General features: G+C 41.0%; 1 protein-coding gene across 4 annotated transcripts in view; it reads left to right on the top strand.

Annotated features, from left to right (window-relative positions):
- The first annotated feature begins 4712 nt into the window (after positions 1-4712).
- The window catches only part of atf7ip (activating transcription factor 7 interacting protein), a 34855-nt gene continuing 17418 nt past the window's right edge, over positions 4713-22149 (top strand). For 2 of the 4 annotated variants that reach the window (XM_084384103.1, XM_084384104.1), the window contains exon 1: positions 4713-5251. The gene's annotated coding sequence lies outside the window, so the exon portion shown is untranslated. Of the gene's footprint in view, positions 5262-22149 lie in introns of all 4 variants that reach the window. The other 2 variants (XM_084384101.1, XM_084384100.1) reach the window with 2 other exon arrangements.

Below are 22149 nucleotides of genomic sequence, written 5' to 3'. Positions count from 1 at the left end.
GTATAATTTGAACCCTCCAGCTAATTGCTTGGATTTGCTGAATGCATCCTTTAAATTCTCAAAATTACTTTTTGCTGGCAGATGTTTCGGGCATGTCAGCACACATAAGCTGATACACTGCATGTACACCCTGAATTGTCAAACAGACCTTGATATTATTCTCTGACGTCCCAAACTAAAATGTAAATGTTGAACACCCGCTACCACAAGCAACTGAACGAGTCTGTGGAGTGTCTCACTGCTTCAGCTCAGAAGTTGTGAACCAATCAGAATAAACATCAACCTTATGTATAACTGTGCATGTACCAAATAGAAACAGGATTTTTACATCACTAGTCCACATTTGTTTATTTTGCCGGCTGGTACACGTCTATTTTCTCATTATAATGGCTTCTCTAGCTAACGTAATGTATCTCACATTATTTGCAAAGTTTAATGTTTTAATTATGAGAGATGTAAGTAATCTTTGTTTTGTGAGTTATGGTATCTTTCCCTTGAGGTTTGTTAAAAATCCAACATGCATTGCCTCAGATATTAACAATGTAGCTCTCTCCTATGCATACAACTTAATGTAATTCTTTAATGTATCCTATCACAGCAATGGCATGCATTATTCACACAGGTTTTTTCTGTTATTTTCTTATTCTTTGTGGGTTTAACTATGTGTTATGCTGCAGTCAACAGTTGCTACAGCAACCAAGACAGGGTCCAAACCTCGTCTGCTTACTTAACATGAATTACACTTACTGGTCAGTTGGTGGCACTGTGATAATAAAGGTTACATGATTTTTTGACTTTACAAGACCTATAATCCATGTTTGATGGTTTTTACTCAGATTCTGTCACTCAAGATAAATCCAGTGGAAATAAAGTTTGTTTTAACACATTTTTCTTCATCACTAAGACTTTAAAGAAAGATCTATGCAATTTTAAACAAATTATTTTGCTATGGTGTATAGCAAAGGCACGTGGCAGATGAGGTTTTTCTCTTTCCTAAAAAGCCAACGTCGACCACATATTACATATATGCTCCACGACACTGAGGCCGAAAGATAATGAAGTTCATGGGTTGTTCTTTCTGTCCAACCCTTGTGTTAAGAGATTACTCACCAACTCCTGGAAAGATTTCCATACAATTTTAGATCGATGTTCATGGTACCCAGATGATGACTCCTTTGACCAACTGATCTTGCATCTAGTATCACCATCAGGTTCGAGTTTCCAACTGACCAAAACTTTATTCTAAAACAAGGTATTCTTTTAAGTAAGGGGCAAAACTACATGACATGTCCTCCAAATATCTGTGGCCTGTAGATGATGAATATATATGATAGTATATGTATTATTTGGTTTAAAAAAAAGCAAAGATATGACACAAAACGGGCCAAGTTTTTAGCCAATTTTTGTGAACTTGCACACAAAAGTTATCACTGCTGACTTGTCACTTCCTGTCATTTCCTTTAAAACTTGGTTTATTACCCTTTATTATTCTAATTAGCCAACTGTAACTGGCCTTACAGACAAAGTTTAACCCCAGTAATCATAACGATATAATTAATACAAAACCGTCTTGATGTTGCTGAATCATTCTTTCACAAAAGAACAGAGACTGGAGAAACAAAGTGATAAACTGTGTTCACGCAGAGCTAGTAGGTGTTTCAGTGTAAAACAAATTTTCACAATGTAGCTCTGCAAAAGCGCTCTACTATGAAGAAGCTGCCGGCTAGACAGCATCTTACCACACACACACACACACACACACACACACACACACACACACACACACACACACAAAATACATACGTCTCAACCAACCAGGCGAGATTTATGAAGCCTGCATGAAAACAACAATTTGTAAGCATACCTAGTGTTCAAGGTCATTGCTGTCACACACTCAAACAGGAAATGGTGTAAGTGCCCACCACTGCCTCTAGATGTCACTAGACCAAAGATTGGGCAAGGATCTGGGCATTTTTCCTAATCTCATTTCAGCTGAGTTATGGAGCTCTATTCTACATAGTACATTGTGTGACAACATGTTTAACAAGTTAAAATGTTACACTTAAATAGTTAGATCATGGATTTCCTCTAGCTGCAGTTATTTTGTGCTATTTATTATACTGTTTGCTCTACATTTTGTTTTGGTTTTGCACACATTCCTTCTAGCTATAGTGGGATGTAAATTTCTTTTACTTCTTACTTCTGTGATTTTTTTGATACAACCCATTTGTTAAAATCAAAAGGTAAAAGAATTTTGTTCACAGACAGGAGCAGTAACATTCTGGTGATGGTGTGGTACTGTGATTTAAACAGGCTCTGTTTTACCACCGAGTGAGCAGCATTGTACCTGGAAAATGGCACTTTGTGAGGCACTCGCAGCTATTGTGTTCTGATCTGTTGTATTGCTGATTGACTTGTAAAACAACCTGAGATAAAAGGAGATCCATGAACATCCAGTGTGTTTTGGAGTCACTTTAGCTGAATATTGAGGAGAGAAAATTGGCTGTATTTCAACTGTTGATGACTTGTCAATAAGAGTGTGTGTGTAGGGAGCCATTATGTGCTTGAATAGAATGGATTTACATCAATTTCACTGTGCATCTTCAATCCTTTACTTTTAAACAACGCACCCATTTGTTTGGTCTGTACAAATGTTCCAGTGTTTACGTGTCCTAAGGCTAGTTCTATTTGCTCCAAGCACTGCTTTTTTCACCGCTTCCTTAATGTGGAGAATCCAAAACTGGTGTCGTACTTAAATTGTAGACTACAACTGTATAATCTTTATTGATACCGCAGCAAACCTGTAAATGAAATTGCATGATTTGGCTGCTTTACCCATCTATGCACCCTGTTTACAGTCAGTCAGTATGTTAGCAGGCACAGCTAATGTCTTTTGTATATTTGTTTGTTGTGACCAAACGTTTCTCACTGCTCACTTTTCAGCAGCTATCGCCCAACATTCATAGAAACATTTCTCTTTATTAGCTGTCACTATCATGATTGTAATTGTCCAAAGTGATATTTTAAACTATTGTGCCCTCAGCTGTCCTGATGAGGAACTTTTTTTAGCAAGAGGTTTCCTGTTTTTGCAGAGAGTCTAGATGCCCTGACACACCGTGAATGACTGAGACTGACTATCACTTGTAGTTCTTGTGGTGTGTTTGGCTCCATTGGCATTCGTCTGCCCTTATCAGTAGACTCTTGGCTGATTCATCTTGTTGAATTGGGTTAAAGGCAGTCTGTCTGTTGGCTGTCTGCTGGGTGTTCAGCATGGCAAATCTCTATGTCTAGTTTCTCCTTTTTCTTCACTTCCGCCTTTTATTTCTTCATCCACTGACGACAATAAGCAAATGTTAAGCAAAAGGTAACACTGCCCACATTTTTGATCTTTTACTCTGCACAAGGAGCATACATAGCTCCTGTGCTCCAAAGATGAATTAACGCAAAAATGTAAAATAAAACGTTAAAAAAATGTACCTTTTTTAAATGATTAGATTAAATGATAAACATCCGAGTTATGTAATTTATGGGAGTTTACTCTATTTTTTGGTGGAAACCAACGCGCAAATTCTTCAACCATTGCGATATCTTTGCACTTGTTTGTTTTTTATCATTTACTGCAGACTCTTAGACACTTTAGGGTGTCATGGCAGTTCCAGCTGTATTATTGATCTACAGGCTGTTTCTGTTACAGTGCTGCCTAATGGAGCCTGTGATCTGCATATAGTTCCCTAAACATAAGAGCTGTCATTTTGAAAAATGTCAATATAAAGGAGAGAAGCCGAGCTGGATTTCTTCTCACATGTAGATGACAAAAGACACTTGCCTAAACTCAATGCTTCTTTCAGACTAGCACTGCAGACCTTCTCTGGTGTGCGAGTGCACAGGAGACAGAGAAAAGCAGAAGGCAAAGGAGAGCACAGCTACCAACTCCTTCTCCAGATCACATGGACCTGCATGGGGGCGAGCTATGACACAGAATACAATAGGTGCAAGGGTTTATCCAAGAGGACAGGGACATTTTAACGCTTAATGATAAGAAGATCACTATAATTCTCCCTCTGCTGGCCTCCTGGGGAACTACAAGTCTCATACAAAGAAGTGAGTCAACAAAATGGCTGACCTGCACAATGCTGTATAATGTCAGGAAAGCAGACCATATGTTGTTCATTTCTGTAGGCTAATGGATTGGTTTTTTTTAAGGAGGCTATGAATAAGAAAGACTTGTCCTTGATTTCACGTCTTCTTCTAAAATCCATGAAATCATAGAAGAAAAATATAAAAAGAAAATACAGAAAAAATGCGTTATCACTTATAGAAAATTACTTTTCCAGATTTACCATACTGGCTGGGTTAGTTCTCCCCAGATAATCGGGGTTAGACCGCATTCTCGTCTCATGTGTGCCATTTTTTAAAAACTTTTTTTTTTTTTTTTTTTAAATCACCGCATGGAGCACAAACCACTCAAGGTCACTCAGATACAGCCTACAGTCGACCTCAAACACAACTACCATCACATGATGTAAAACCTACAAACCTACACTAACACCACAGTGTGTAGTTAACACGTTTTTCAGGCTGTTGTTCTTCTGACTCCTCCTCCCCCAGATGATCCCTCCCCCTCAGCCCCGCAGTCTGTCTGTCTGTCCCGGTCAAAGACTGTCACAGCCCCCTCCCTTCCCATGCTAATGTTCTGCTCCCTGATGTCCCCACTGCCGACCGGCGGGCTCTGTGAGGCTGTCTCAACCACACTGCAGTTTGGCTACTCCAAGGAGAGGTGCTGCTGCTCCTGCGGCTCTCAAGCAGACTTGTGTTCAGTCCTGTCAGATCATTCATACAAACCGATCCACCACGTCCCGGAGCTGTTCATACCTACCTTGCCGGCTTTAGCTACACCGACTTCCACACCGCTGCCGGTACGGAGACTGAAAAAAAAACAGAGCGTTAACATCGCGCGTCGTCGACCAACGGCTGACGTTCTGTGCTCGAAAAGAGGAGGAGCCTGTTCGTGAGCGAAAGAGGAGAGCAGTCGCTTGAGTCCGCGACTGCACAACCACACAGTTGTTGTGGCACAACTCGCCAGTCTCTCCGTTGTAAGTGGAAAGCAGTGGACAAATATAACACCCTGACCACAACGGTGACACACAACAGCGTCCGGAAGAGTTCAGCAGCAGCTGGAGGAGGAGGAGGCAGTCTGCTACGGATCCAGACTGAAAATCGCGGGAACATCGCTAGCCGACGCGAAGAGTCGGTGAGTCGAGGTGTTTACTAGCATGCTAGCTAAGTAGCTTTCACTTGCTTGACTGTTTGATGCAGGTAGATGTTGTTCTTCAGGGATTTTTTGGTTATGAATTGAAACATTAGGACAAGACTTACTGAACATACTTGTTTCTGTTTTTTGGTATGTGTGGTACATTTTACAGTGAGCCCTACTGGTTTGGTTTGTCGCGGGCATCCAAAGTAATGTTAGCTAGCACTTGCTTTGACGCTAGGTGAGTGGATAAATACGTCAATGACTGGTTTAATAATATTTTACTAGTTACTTAAACTGTCTTTTTTGATTTTTATAAACATTACAACTTATATCTCTGAAATTTTAAATTTTTGTGAAAGCGATGTCGCGAGTTTCGCAGTCGCGTAAATTGCTTTTATGGACCTACTGAATCGCTAATGGACATTAATTCAGAATACAATTAAATTAAATATTACAAGATGAAAACTTTCCTGTTTATGCTTGTAATATGTCTTTTGTTTTTTATGTTAAAAATGAACTCATTTTCGCTCAAAGCTGCTGTCATATCATTACACTATTCTTGTTGCTAAGCAGTGGTAACTTGGTCGAAGACCTCTTGGAAGATAACAACATACGCAAGCACGTGGACAAGAAAGAAAAAAAAAACTACCCAGTCCTCTGTTGATTTAACACACAACTCACACCACTCATAGTCAAGTAACCTAACACTTTTTATTGTATTTCAGTGGCTTCCCCATTTAGTAACTGGAAACATACATTTGTGTCCTGTATTTTAACCTAACATAATTCTCAAAGGTCTAACACTACCGAGTCAGTGAGGCGACTAATGTGTTGGTGCTAAAACAAGCAGCAAGCACTTCCAGCACACTGCAGAGGTGGCAGTTTGGGGGAGGGGCAAAAATGAAGACAGGTTTTGATGAGAAGTTGTCTACTCAGAGATAATGAGTAGTATAGGTAATAGAAAAACAATAAATCTGCTTTGTCAATTTAATCAACGCCTTTGATAAAGCTTTAAAAAGGACTTTTTGGCTTCTTTTAAATACATCCATTATTTGATGGAGATTATTAGTGTCTCCAAGATGAAAATCAACACTAAATTTGGGCCTTAATGGCACAGAATACAAAACCTGTCTAAGTGAAGAGGAATCTGCTGCATCCTCTACATTTTATAGTTAAACCCCCCTCTTGGTCAAAAGTGGTACAGTCCAGTAATTTTCCATGCACCACACTGTCCCAGGATGTGGGTGTGGCTTAATGTCAATGGTAATACAAGAGTTTTGCGGTTTTTCCCTTGCCCTTTCCTGTGTTTCCAAAAGAGAAAAAAAAAAAATCAGCATCCCTTTTTATTCAGATTAAGTGATGTGCTGATAGGTGATCAATTCAGTGTTTGCTGTATACAGCTGAGAGCCATAAGTCAGCCCCAGTTTGGGGAAGTTGGCAGTCTGCAGAATTGGACTGTTTTATCATATTCATGATGGGTTTTTTTTTTTCAATTTAGTTCATACAAAGTGAGCTGCTTCAGTTTTCTTTTTACCTTTGGACACATGGTACAGCCCTGTTTCTAGCGTCACCTCCCCCACTTCACCAGTGGCAGTGCTCACATGGTGCACTTGTAATGCTTCACACAGTCTGTTTTTGCTCTGCTGAAGAGGAAGCAGCCTTAGGAGGCTCCACCTACATTTTTCAAAAGCTTTCCTGTCGATGTCAGAGTCAGTTATTTTTTGCTTAGCTAAATTTATTTACCTTTCATCCAATGAAATCAGTGAAGTTTCCTACTGATATTACAAATGCTACATCAATTTACAGGGCTAGCAACATACAAATCTATACTGAATGTGAAGTTAGGAAAATTGGTCACAGTTAAAAATTGAGACCTCCAAATGTCCTTCATTTGGAGAAAAATAAGAGTTTATGTGCCTGTCAGTGGCTCCTTTCTCAGTCCCGGTTTATACAGGTTTGGTGCCAAATGTAAGTCAGTGCTGTGCAACTGCTGGCCCATGATCCACCATAGGTCCATGAAAACCCAACCCACATACGTCCTTGGCCTCTGTATTATTAGTTTTACACGTCTGCGGTGAATTCACCCGCCATACTTGAGATGCATGTGAATCTTAAATGTGCCTATATTAAGCAGTATTATAGGATAGTGTAATATGTATCATTTCAGCTAAGCTGCGTCTCTTTCTTATTAGATCAATGGTAGATGATAGAGAGCAAATGTTATGTGGCATTCAAAGTCAGCCATTTCATATTACTATAAAATAGCTATTTTGTGCACCAACATCTCTGAATGTGTGATCTAATATACAGCTTTTCACTGTTTTCAACACATATAACAAACTGTATTCTCTGGATATTGGAGGCTCATTATGTAATATTATTTATTTATGAATTACAAAGTGTGTATAATATGCAAATCAAGCACTTATTCAGAAAAAATGCTCCATAATGGTAGTGACACAAAATCCATAATTTTGTGAATGCAAGTATCATATCAAATATATAAACATAAAATGTTTTTGTTAGGTCGTAAATATTGATTAAGATGTCAACCCCGTCCTTATTATTTGACCATATAAATTTGAGCTAAATCTACATACAGAATTTAGCTTGTTTGTAGTTTCTATGTATGTTTCTCATCTGATCATAACTAAACATTTCTGCTTCATTTTAATGCCATTGTTATAAACTCAATTCGGGAATGATAGCAGGTTCCAATCCTGTATTTTTATGTGAGAACCGGCTTCAACCAGTTGCAGCCGGTTTCTTTGCTTCAGGCTGAAAATGAGAGTGGTAAGAAATATGATCTCGGTTAAGTCTCAAAATACCCCTTGTTTGTTATTCATCATTTATAACCTGCCATGCTGATAATTATAAAGGCTTTTTTTAAATTTGTACTTTGCATTTCACACATGGGCTATAATACATTACTCAACCTTACATACATGCGTGTCTATTTTAAGGGGGGCCCTATCATACTAATTTTATCCTTATTTGTAATTTTTATGGAGAACACTAGTGCTTACAACGTGTATACATGCAATACACTGACAGACAAACATGCTGTTAACCTCAAATAATGTTACACTCAAACCACCAACTTAAAAACGTTGTTGATGATTTTTCATCATGTAAGGTTTTCAGTGAGAGACTGGGACAGAGTAGATGTCTAACATATACATTCAGGCTTGCATGTACTAACAAGTCCCTCCTCCCACTCCCAATGCCTTTTGCATTATGTTTAAGTGTGTCTGCTCCATTCATGTAGACTTGAGAGTTCACTGCGTGAATTTGCAATGCTATGACAATGCCCTCCACACTATTACCACCATTTTCCCCTTTCATTATCATCATATTATCCCCCTGCTCACTGTTAATGTAAATTAAATGTCAATTTTACATGTCGCTCGCATGTCTGAGTGCTAGTGTTGTCAAAAATATACATTTTCCATACATATCGATACTGAATATTTGAAGCCATTTCAATACTCGTTTTCTGCATTGATACACAGGCTCCAGCTGCGCTTTCTGGCTCTGTCTTCGCTCCAACAGCGAGCTGACGCACACTCTTCTGAGTGTATCGTGTATCGTGGAATTTTTATTAATTCTATTAAATCTGAAATATGTTATACAAGCAGCAAACTCCTTTGAGGAATAACTTAGTGCATAGGTTGCGTGTGTAAGGTAAGCAAGTGTGCAGTCTAGAGAGAGAGAGAGGAAGCGTGTGCGTAGCGCTTCACAGTCCCTACATGGAGGTAGACATAGCCGTGCAGTGTGTGTGGTGGTGCAGAGGTTGCGTTAGACTTTCTCAGTGCTCATCACTTTTTCCACTTTTCCACCAAAATTAGTAGTGTACACAGGTTTTTTAAACGTGGGTCCACCCGTAAAAAATTGCCTATTGACCCCATTACCACTTCTCGCAGGCAAGACAGCATGTCTGTGATTTTTTATCTAAACCATCACTGACGTCACGTTTCACGTTACGAATGCGCAGGAAACAATAGCTACAGAAGAGAAAACAACAATAGACCCATTGTGAGAGAAGCGTCTGTAAAACTGTGGATGCATTATTTGGAGTGTCACTCCCGCAAAATGACCCGTTTCACTATCATAATTTTAGCCACTCAGTCCAATAGAATTTGGAAAGTCTAGAGGAATCACACAATTAAATTATTTTACCCCCATTCAAGTAAGCCGGGCGCTAAACCAGAAGTTAGCGGTCGGCAATCCAGGTGTTTTCACAGCCCAGAAGTCAAGCTTTCTTGGCGTTAAAACACCACTGAGTAGCTTTAATAGGAATGAATGGGGCTCCGTCTCCAACGCTGTTTCCAGTAATAAAACGTCCTTGAATAGACCGCATCCCAAATTCCTTCCTTATTTACGTGGCACCGCTGGATGTTGATAACGCATCATCGCTTGCTTGGCGGTTCACCCAGGTCTTACATTTAATATGCAGGAAAAAATTAAAGGTTATGAGTTTATGGAGAGCATGAGATAAACAATTAAGATACACCAGATAGACAACTTCTTGTGCTCCTCTTCTGCTACAAGAGCGGGGCGAGTGGCCCGTAATGGTCACAGCGCGCTCCAGGTCAGAGCTCCTCAACATGCTGTCATCACCCAGATAGTAGGCGGGTTCCCTACAGGGGTTTACTTGTGGTTACCAACAGTGTGTCATGTAAATTACTAATGTTGCAGTAGATCACCTTCAGTTTTCTAATCAGTCAAAATGATGGACAGGCTTGAAATTTTTCCGTCATTGTCTGTCAATAATGGAGGCTACTCGGTTAACTTGACCTCTGGTGTGTACACTTTAGGGTGTTTGTCTGGGAATAAGTGCTACACCTCCTCACAGCCCAAGCCAAGCTGAGTCTTGCTTGAAACTTGCTGATTAAAATGAATAGGGTTAGCCATGACATTAGCAATGACTGTGTGCCAGGTTCACGTACATTACAGTTTTACCAAAGGCCTTTTTGCTTTGTTGTTCTGCCAGAGGCAGAGGCATTATTGGGTTTTCAGAGTCATTATGGACCAGGTTGAACTGCAAGTGCACAGAGCAGTGCATGTCGCCTTGCAGCGTAGCGAAAAACTGCCAATGCGCGGTGCAAGCCATTAGAAATAATGGGTTTCAGATTGCACTGGTGCCGCCGCATTCTGTCCGGAAAGCCCTCAAAGCATTTAGGCACCGTAATTGCTAGCAACAGTTTGTAGATATTTACAGCTACTGTTCAAACAGCGTATAAGCAAGAAGCCATGTTGAACAATAGTTACGACTTACCAAATTCTTACCAAGATCTTTTTGCATTGTTCAAACCCTTGCTGCTATTTCACCACTACACAGTTAGCCAATCATGGTGTGAAGTGGATGTGGATGTCACATTGTCTGCTAATGAAAGTTTGAGAAACTGTTGGACACAGCCCCCAAATCCAGTGTTCGTAAGAAGGGGTTTCTGGAGCCTCTTTTACACAGCCTTTTCAAGGCAGGTATATTGCGGTGTTGCCTTGCCATCTGTATAAAAGTGACATTGGTGGAACGTAGGACACTTTGTTCCGTTTGATCCACCAGCAGAGGTAATTAAAGAGAATAACAGACTGGGGCAGGTGGTCTAGAGGCGAGCCTTCAATGCGATGCTGTTGCGGAACCTCTGTATAAAAGGGGCTTGGAGCAATTCAACCCTCCAACTAGAATTCCTTGTGGGTCCAAAGATTTCTTCCTGAACTGAAAAGACCTGCTAATGCACTGCCTTGAATCAATGCAGAAACTAGAAATATCGGACCCATGCCTAGCTGGGAGGCGGAGACCCGATCGGCACCTATTTTAAAACTGATGGCTACTAGCAAGTTGCGGTTTATTTAAAAGTTGTCAACATAAAACTTTGTGTCTTACCTAATCTAGTGACAGTAGCCTACTCCCCTGTGACTGGCCCTGACTCATTCTGGTTAAATTCATCCTTCTTGCCAAGAAAGTTGGTAAAATACATTCAGGGTCTCTTTTATTCCCCTCTTGCTGATGGAAACAGTATGGCTAATCAACTTGTTATTTCGTCCTTAAAGACGAATACGTGTCAAGTCTATTACTGATGGAAGCAGACCGCAGACGCATCAATTAACATAGAGCAGATTGAGCCAGACATGAATTCAGGCAGCGGAACGTCATAGTGCATCCAGTAAATTTTCATCCTTGTGTGTGCTGACCCGGAAGCTATAGCTACTGTTATAAAAACGTACAATAAACACACTTAAATTGGAGAAATAACGAATTGACTTAAATACATAGCCTACTCAACCACGGTAGAAGGATAAAAATCAAGGAGAAATTATGAAATACATACACAATCTGCGCAATTTAACAACATCAGGCAGGCATGACGCTCCACTTCTGAAATGCTCCCAGTGGGATATGAAGCCGCATGGAGGATGGAACAAAACAGCAGGTGCAGATGCACTCCCGGTTAAGGCCCTGACACAACAGGCATTGTCAGTGCCGCCAGTGAGCATTTGTGGCTCTAGTCGGTGTGGTGTGTCCAGCACCGTTGGCACTGGACAGCCATTTTAGGAGGCTTTTTGAACAATAGTGATTGAACATGTGTCACTCTGATTGGCTGTTCAGGTTGGTGGATCAGTGCACGAAAAGAAAGCCAGAAAAAGTAAGGAAAGGCCCCTTGAGCCCCTGTCACTGTATCTTGTTTCCATAATTTAATGGATTAAAATTGGGTGTGAGCTGCAACAGAGCGCCGGTGTAGTAAACAGAGAAGTGGAGTGCTGTAGGAAAAATGGGTGTCTGAAGCAGTGATTCTCATAGACTTAAGGAGGGAGCTTCAGGGGTACCACTGGTAGCTGACAAGCACCTGCATGAGTTCATCATAGGGTCACAACCAGTTCGCTGAGTTAACAAAATATTGTTCATGGTGATTTACAGGTCGAATCTACAGGCATTCTTTGTTCCTGAGGGAACACAAGCTTAGTCTTGTTCAGGTGGTGAAATAGCATCCATTCCAAGAAAACCGCTAGCAACGCAGTGATGTTCAGTGTGCTTTCACCTAAGTGTTAAATGGGTGTAAGAAGAATAGTTGGCCATCGTCAGCATAGCAGTTGTAGCAGAAACTCAAATGTGATTTTAAAATGTTAAAATATAACCTCAACTTGAGTGGCCAGCAAGCGTTGAGCAGTTGCAAGCCTCAAGGGTCCAGCTCCTGTTCAATACCAGCTCCATATCGCGGGATTTCCTTAGTAGACGTGTAAACAGAACTGCTCCCTTGCTGGCTATTTTGAGACAATTTGAACCCCACAGAGGTTCAGGATCAGTCTTTTGTCTCTTTTTTGGTACAGACGACACAGTATCCCAATTCACACTGCCCTTTGAGTGCGGGGATCCTGCGCCAATTCTTCGCATCCTCCTCTGTGTGAAAGTCTCTGATGCGGTGAAGGGTCAAATTTACGCTGCGCCTCTGATGGCAATTTATACGAGGTTAAAAAATACCGCAGTTAAAGTGTCTGTCCGTCCTACCGACTCTTTGTCACATTTCTGCCCAAAGAACAGTGTCTGTCCCCGGCAAAAAACTTTAACTCACCATGTGTTTGTCTCCTTCCACTATTGTGATGTTGTAGTTACTGTCTTGAAAAAATCACCGCGACGGTCAGCTCTCCTGACCAAGACTTCAATGAACTTTCCCCCAGAAAACAGCCTCCCTCCCCGTGTAACGGAGTTAGGAATTAGTGTGATTCCACTTGCCATAAAACAAAACTCATCACACAACACTGAGACTTAATTGTCCTATAGTAATTAAATGCAGCACCCTGGTGGATTATGGTTGTGCATTCTGGGGGGGTAGCAGCAGTTGGACCTTGCTATCGTCCTGGTAGGTGCATGAATAATGAGCTCCGCCATTGTCTCATCCAAACTACTTTAATTAGTATACTAAGGGGTGGTTTAAGTTGTATTTTTTTAAACATATAGCTCCGGAACGGTTGAGCACGTCCTTCTTCACAAAAAAGTTGACGGTGTTTTCTCTTATTTTGGTTTATGAAATGGCTAGTGCTACACATGTTAGCTAACGTGCACTTTCTTTTCATTTTACATTTTTCAGACGTGTATGTGTGTGTGTGTGTGTGTGTGTGAGGAACCGAAACTGACTGTACTGTCAATACTTCTGCCAGGTACGCTTTGTATGTTATTTTGTGTTCATTTTTAAACTAATTGAGCAGTCGGACCTTGCCATCGTCCTGACGTGTATGTGTGTGTGTGTGTGTGAGGAACCGAAACTGACTGTACTGTCAATTCTTCTGCCAGATGTCCGAAATAAACGGCAAGATTGCCAACTGTGATGGCCTTCTACTTCTGTGAAAATACACAACGCAATGAGAGAGAGTACAAAGCCGCTACACCCGCAAGTGAAAGAGTCAAACAGCGTCATGTTTACTGATGGTGATTATGTAATTATGTAATTTAGAGCGAAAAACGTAACTTTGTCACTTTCCAGGATGCATGGTGGACCAGGATCTCAATCACACATTATAACAGCATCCATATCATTATAAACAGTCAGCGAGTACATGTTTAGATTAACAGGTGGACGACGGGGGACACACCTTGAAAGAAACACAGACGTCATCGACTGGACGTGTACTGTCCCGCCTCTTTTGGATCCACAGCGCCGGCTTGCTGTGTGAATTGCACACTGGTGTGTTTTTACGTCGGAGCTGCTTGGCTCTGTGTGAACAAACAACGGCGGAGAATTGGCGAACCGCCCCTGCGGTGATAATGCGGCGTCTCTGTGTGAAAACGGCTACTGTCTTCTCTCGAAGACCATCTTTGGACATTGAATAACATGACAGCAGTAGAAGTTTTGAGGCTTTTATTAGGGGTGTTCCAACAAGGGTACCTCACGATTCGATTCGATTTTGATTATGGGAGCTTCGATTCGATTATTGGCCACGATTCTTCGATTATTGCAATTTTTAATGCTTTTTTCCATACAAGATTGATTTTGTCTTCATCTGTGGCTATATTTCTAAATAAATAGCCTATCATTTAACTCAGTTCCTCTAAAACTACACTCATAAAGTAAATAGCAAGGTTTTATTAACATTTGACTTGTATTTTTCAAAGACACAAAATATTTTATTTTATGACTATGTAAACATTTGCACTCTGACCTACTTAACTTTGACCAGGGAAAGCTCCACTTGCAGGAGAGCCCCCTCTATTGGCGGAAAACACTGAAAACAGTCAAGCCCTGGATTTAATGAGGCGTAAACATGTGACGTGACGTGGCGTGAATCACGAAGTTGGGCAGTGATCAGTGACAACAAAGTTGTCTTCAAAATAAGAGCTTTACATTGCACCCCATTGGATTTTAGAACTGGGTTCTTAGCGGGGGGCTTTTAATTTGAAAGTAGCGACCGTTCGTAGCTTGCCGCTACACAACAGCTGACAGTCAGCAGCTACTAGCTGTTTGGTTGTGTCCGCTAGCTGTCAGCTACAGAGACCGAGGAGACGGTAGCATCTCCCGGATCTCAGCGGCTTTCCAGTTGCTCATCTTGACATCCGCAGATGAAGTGATGAACTGACTGCTGTGATCAGCTGTTTCCTGGTTTTAAAACTCCCGGCTGCGGGTCGCACAACAGTGCACGTTCTCCACACCTCCGCCCATGTCCCGCAATTGCCGGCACATTGACGCCTCGGATTTAGATAGCAATGGAGGCGGCAGTAAGTGTACCCTCAGAGGCGTCAAATTGGCGGACCAAAACAGACCGCCAATTTGCTGCCTTCTGTCTAAATGCGCGGACCTAGCAAAGCATCGACGTTAATTAATCGATGCCGAATCGTCACGTGACGCATCGCGATGCATCGCCACATCGATGAATTGCACCCACCTCTAGCTTTTATGCATTTGAGGCAGCCCGATTTGTTATGCTAAGGTTATCTGCAGCAGTGCCAGTCATAGCACCTGCTGTTGGGGTTGTGCAGTGGACTTGAGAAGAAAGCTTTTCAGAACTTTTGATTAGTCAGTTTTCGGAAAGTGACAAAAATTGTCAAACACAGCCTCCCACCTAATTGCGATTATAAAAAGGTGCAGGAAGAGGTAGTTTCAAGCACTTTTTCTAGAAGCTCATAATTATTTAAGGTGTAATTTTTTTAATATGACCAGAATTTAAAGGTATGCAATTTCAAATGCAACTGTTGCTCTTTGCTACATATCCTTGGCTGTAGCTAGCTACTGTTGGCTAATTACCTCATGGCTTACTTGATCCTGGAGCCAGTAGCCCTAGAGTTTTCATGGAACAAGACCTTACATGAGAGTTAACATGGCTGGCAGCCCAAACGAGACTGAGCAGAGCCCCTAATTTGACAGAGGTCAGATTGAAGACAGGGAATATAGCGTGGAGGTGCAGTGACTTTAATCAGGACTATGACTCTGGGAACAAGAAGAGAGGCATGTTGGCTCTTGGACCATTGTCTCTTGTGGTAAAAAGTGGTACCGAGATGTGGTATGAGGCCAAATTGCTACTTTAAAGCATGCCTAAAGATAAAGTTTAATTGATCAACAGACACATTGACCAATGAAAGGCCAACAAATTTCTCAAAAATATGAGAAATTAAGAAATAACAGTTTCAAAATGTTGGGTCTGTTTGTCTGTAGTGTCTAAAATGATTGCTGGTGTTGTGGCAAGGACGTAACATTAAAATCTGGATACAGCTTTTGAGATGGGGCCCTGCTCATTCCTATGACAGTTGTTCAGTGGTGCATGAAGCCTAAAAAGCTCGACTTCCTGGGTTTAAAATTACCTGTTTTTTCCGCATTGTGGGTGCGCAGTAGAGGCTAACGCCAGACAAAGTCGGCTAACTTCCAGTTTAGCGCCCAGTTGAATTGTTGCTGCAGAACATGGCGGTCCCATATTACACATTCATGTAAAATAATAATATAAATTAACATTCACAAAGTGTTAAAGGTTAAATACAAGATAGAAAATTGCATTATCCCTTGTAGATCAAAAGAAGTCAAAAACCTCAAAAGAACAAACCTGCAGGGAGAAAAGCAGAGAGATACTTTTTAACTAAATAAAAAGGTACAGTCATATTGCAGGCAAAGTCAGCTGTGTTCATGGTGAAAGGAATGCTTTCTGCTGTAACCATGCACAGCAGCAGCAGCAGTAGCAGCCATTTTGTGCTGTAGCATTCACTGCAAGCGATCTATCAGGAGGAAAGGAGTGGGGGAGGGGAAAGTGTTGAGCAAGCTAGCTTGTGGACTAATCCAAATCATTAAACCCAGTAAATGTTAGCTATTTGTTTTCTATGTTTCTCACAGAAAGCTATCTGCATTTTTCTCATAACTGATTCCTCACATGCCCAAATGGCAGAGAGGAAAAAAGCAGCTTATAGCATTGGATTTATCCCTCTATAAAAAAAATCTTACTTATAATAGCATCTTATCTAACAATTTATCAGAAATGTGCCCGAAACGTAGATGAGTTACTGAGATTGAGAGAAAATTTGATCAAAGACTTCAAGGAGAAGAGCCGCTCTTTCAGGCCCGGGCTTGGAGTTTCTACCTGTTAAGGAGAATTAGAAATCTAAACTAAGACTATTTTCCTGTTTAACATAGACCAATCCAGTTTTAAACTTCTAACTGCATAGCTCGAATCGGTTAGAGAGCTTTGTATTTGTCATTCACCTCTCTAGCTCCCTCCCTTGTTGGTGAGAACACCCTTCTTGCTGCAATGGTTTAGTCCATGCTTGGCTGTAAAACTCCAGACTGGAGCAGACTGCCGGTGTGGGGGAGGGGTGTTGGCGCTCTGTGTCAGGCTGTGGACTTCAGTTATGACTGTGTGGTGCTAGCTAAAGCTCATATGTTCTGACTTGACTGCAGATACGGCAAAAATGGTATTTAGGTTACCACAGTTTTACCAGATAAAGGAGGGAGCAACTGCATGCATATCTTTCAGTTCTGCAATTAACCAAAGATGTAATTATTAATTGTCTTCAGGGAACCTAGATTATCTTTATTTTGCACCTGGTGTTTTTATGGCTAACTATGTAGTGTATTAGTCAACATTCAAAGGGTTTTTTGTAGCCATGATATGAACCACCCTCAGCAGCGCATGGCTAAAGAATAAGCACCATGTGCTTGCTTGATTCACATTGAAACTCCTGGTTTTGCCCACCCCCTCCCTGTTTTTCTTCTCTTTTTTCCTTCTACCCAGCTCTTGCTAGTCTCCACTCATTTAAAAGAACAGATAAAAACAACAAAAAATGAAGCACGCGAACATTGTTTGGGCAATGATAGGCTAAGAGGCAGTGCTTTTAGACTATTGCCTAACAGTTCAACTATGTTTTGAAAATATCAGGTTTTTTTCAAAGCAATATTTTGCTATGTGAGAATTGTTCGCCTTTACGCTCTGTCCATTTGTCAATTGTCTACCGTCATGTTTCCTTCCTGTCAAATAGCAGCAAACATACAAAGTATTACCATATGGGAGAGCATGACTAGAGAAAGTACTAGATGTTAGATGAAGTGCAATGTGAATAAGAGAAATGGGAGCAATTCCACTTCGCCAGGATATTAAAATATATGATGCACATTTGCTTTGGGAGGCAGTACACTTTAACTGTGTGTGTATATTAACTCTTTGAGGTTGAGTGAGTGACCTTCAGGCTGTGACAGCCAGCACTGTAACAAAAAAACGTTGCTAGCCTATCTAGAATGTCTTATGAACATTAAAATCCTGTATATGCTTATGTATCACTGGGAAATATTGAAATATTACATTCACTTGAACACATTTTTCCCATTAACAAATGTTTTTTTTGGGGGGGGGGGATTGCGATATAATTTAGACACAGAATCTGCATTTTATTTTTCTATTTGTCCATATATTTGTGTAATAATACTCATTCATACTGCCTCTTGTGGGATTTCACATACAAGTGTGCCCATCAAAACACTTTGTTTCCCCAGTCAGGATAATGAGGGACTGGAGCCTCTCCCTGCTTGCTTTGGGTGAGAGGCAGGATACCCTCTACCACAGCTTGTCAGTCTGCCACCGAGCTAACATCTACAGAGACACTCATCCACTCATCCCATCCACACTCATTTTCACACCTCTGGGCAATTCAGAGTTTCCAGTCCACCTGACTAGCACGTCTTTGTACAGTGATGGAAAGTTGAGACCTTCCGGAGGAAACGCAAACAAGAAAAAAAATATAGAGCTCCATAGACAGAGGCCTGATGTGACTGAATCTTGGAGTTAATTACATACAAGAGCTGTACATAAGCCAGCACACCTTTCCTGATTACACAATCACTGCTTGTAATCAGGATGTTATTGGGAAAATCAGTTAGCAAGAGAATATCAAAGGAGCGTTATGATGTTTTTCAACATGTCTTAAGAAACAGTCCGAATTAAGTTAATGTACAAATTAAATTCAAGTCAAATTAAAGTCAGTATAATGATTAAAACAAATAGAGCTGCCTGCTGTAGGAGAATCGTGCGAAATTTGCTTGTCTCTATTTTTCTTAATATTTCAGTAGGTCCATTTAACAAATATTAAAGTCTTTTCTCACAGGAACTACTTTTCTTGACATGGTGCTGCCGTAACATGATAAGATGTTGTGCAAGATACAACAGGCTGCGCACAGGAGACCAGGTGGCCATTTTGAGTTTCAGTGAATCCAGATGCAGGCAGTGAGGGTGAGGGTGGGGGAGGGGAAGACTGCGCACTGTGCGCAGTAATGTTGGAATGCAGGCTCGGCTCTCACTGGCTGACATCTTTTTTTCCCCACTCAGTATTTAGCCTCCATAGAAATGTATCACATTAGATAACTGCTAACATTTTTTTGGGGTTGGTTGATTAGAAGTTGAGACCAGCAGCATCCTCTGTTACTGAGACAGCCAAGTGTCAGGTTTACTGGTGTATCGGTTGAGGCACAACACAGACTGCTGCAGAAGAACCATTATTTTATTACCCAGTTACATAGATTTAGGTTAATAAAACATTTAGCAGCATGGCTGAGAACTTGTGAGGTGAAAAATGAAAGTTATTGGTTTTGTTAGTTCTTCAGCCCTTACTTGGGGTGCTCCTGAACAGTGTGCACAAGACATGTGAGCTTTTTACTCTTTAAAATAGTGAATCTCTGAACCAGGATTTACAGGTGACATTTAAAACTTAAGTCAATCCTTGTATGAGTATGGAGATTTCTGCAGATTTTTCTGTAGGAGGCGGAGTTTGTAATAAGATCTGCTCACGCCTGTGCTCAGCATGCTGCTCGCAGCAGCGCTGGTGGCCATTTTGTGTTTCTGCAGAAGCAGAAAGGGGGGCTGGGCAAAGAACGCTCAACAAGGTTTTATTTACCCTCACAACAGGGCTTTTGATGAAGACAGGTGAAGGTTGTCATTGAAGGTTCATTGTAATTAGAAATTACATACTGTCTGCTACTTATGCAGCAACACATTTCCCTGTCTGTTTTTAGTCTCAATCAGTCAAGTCAGAAAATTTCCTAAAGTAAAGTATTTTGTGAAGAACCTGCTGTTGCAAACTTTAATGAGGGAAGTTATAATGCATAAAAGTATATTTCTGAGTTTTAAGGTGGGTGTTCTTTGTTCCTCTTGAGTCAAGAGCCACCCCCGTGTTGGAATGGTTCAGTCTTTTCACCAGCAGCCCTCCTTGCTGTGGGAGAGGCTGGGCGGATAGAGGCTGCCTAGTGTGTCAAGCTGTGCTCTAATTTCTTGCTGTGCGCAGCTAGCATGAGACTGTGAGGCTAAAAAGCGATGTGTTTTGTTTGTTAAAGTAGAGGACGTGACTAAAAAATGTATTTTGCTGAGATAATCTTTCAATCTCTAATGCGATAATTGTAGTAAATCATGAAAAGTAGTTTTTGAGTTTTTGCTTATTTGGTTTTCATTGACTTGTTTCAATCAATTATATCAAAAAACATCATCTTAAGAAATCATACCTTTAGCAGTTAAGTTTTACTGTGAAAACTCAAAGTATAACTCCCTGTCCTCATTTAGCAAATCTGTGACTGCCCTTTGACTGTTCGATTACTTGAATACTTCATTCTTTATCTCTTTTGTTTAGAACGCCCCACCCCCACTCCCTCCCTGCATCAGAATGGTTCAGTCCATGTTGACTTGGAGAGGCTGTTTCAGAGAGAGAGAAAAAGCGTGTGTGTGTGTGTGTGTGTGTGTGTGTGTGTGTGTATATGTTTCTGTGTGTGTGAGAGAGAGAGAGAGAGAGAGAGAGACATGGGGGAGGGAGGGTGCAGCTGTCTCTAGGTTGAGTGTGCTGTGGGTGTGCAATTTAGCGCTGGCTGTGCGCCGCTAGCTAGGCCTTGACTAAAGTGCACGTTGTGCTGCTTTGTCATGTTAAAAATGGCTTGTTCTTTCTTTGCTGGTTATGGATTGATATCACATATAATGACAGATTTTCTGCCATTTGCTTGGTCAGTGTAACCAAAGATTGAGCCTTAAGAAGTCAGAGTATCTTTAAAAAAGATGAAGAAATAAAAGGTGGAACAGTCTAAACCAGGCTCCTCCCCTTTAACTTTGACATTTTTTTCTGGCCTTGGAAGACACCTGGCCCATTTTTTTAAGCTCATTATTTTCATATCCTCATTTTCTCAAGCCCTCCTTTCTAGGTGAACCTTCCATTATTTAAAAAGAGATGCCTTCGATCATAATTTTATTGGACATTGTGTTTTTTTTTGTTTTTGTTTAGTTTGTTCCCATTAAAACCCACTCTGTAGTAGTGGGAGATTGAGCTGTTTGAGAGAAATCACAAAGTCTTTGTCTGGTCCAGTCGATTTCATTTTTTCTGGGGAGTCAAAAATAGAGATTGTCCGAAGCCTGTGTCATTTTTTTAAAAGTGGAAACACAAGAGCAATAGACATTCAAGGAAGAAGCTACAATGTGTAGCGGGATGTGTTTTGAAGGATGAAGTAGGATCTGTTTTTGTGCTGTTTTAACAAACAGAACACTAAAGCGAACTACGAAACCATCCATTCCATCGATTTAGCCCAGTTCATGATGGATTAGCCTTCTGCATGATCTACAAGAGAGCTGATGTGAGATCACATTACATCCTGAGTACGGTCCTCATGTCGTCCACAAAGGTCGGATCATTAGAGGGATTGTAATAGGCTGACGCTAACCATGTACTCAGCTCAGTGGAAGCGAGTGCTCAGAGTACTGCACATGCGTATGTGAGCAGTACAGATATAATCTATCAAAATTTCAGGGGAGAAGCCAGAGGAAAGGGTTTATTTCCAGCTATGTCAGGGTTTCTAATTTTGTCTTTTGTTTGACTGGTGAAAATAAACCATTATAGCACCATTATAAAAAGTAGGTGATAAACTTTCAATATATATATAGAACTACAATAAAGGTCGAGCTCTGCACTCCAGTAGTATTTCTGTGTGTTGCAGTCATGTCCTTGACCTTATTTTTTGTTATTAAGCTTTCTTTGCCTATGGTGTTATTTTAGAGAGAAGGGTCCCCCCTGCCCTCTGTCAGAATGGTTTAGTCCGTGCTGGCTGTAGATTTCCATACTGTGGACTAGTTTGTGCTAGAGTTGGGGGATGGGTGTTGCTTAGCAACAGTCTGTGCAGTGTACTTCCTCTCTGTCTGTGCGCTGCTAGCTAGGGTTGGTTTTGATAATCACCACGCTGTACATCAAAATGTTGTAGGCACAAGATTTGATTTGTGTGCATTTGTGACACTTGCAAATATATCATGTACTCTGTGGGTGTCTTAGAAAGAATTAGAAAATTAATCAAATTTTTGTCTTTCATAGTATTACAGCAGACTGCTGTGTCAGGGGCATTGGACTAAGCTTCCTTTTTAAAGGCTTTGATTATAGGCCACACACCCTTTATAGAACATACCCCTGCAAGGAA

The sequence above is a fragment of the Pagrus pagrus genome, assembly GCF_965226575.1.
Source record: "Pagrus pagrus genome assembly, chromosome: 2".
Taxonomy (NCBI): Eukaryota; Metazoa; Chordata; class Actinopteri; order Spariformes; family Sparidae; genus Pagrus; species Pagrus pagrus.
Note: the sequence above shows the minus strand (reverse complement) of the source record. Positions and strands in the feature narration are given on the sequence as shown.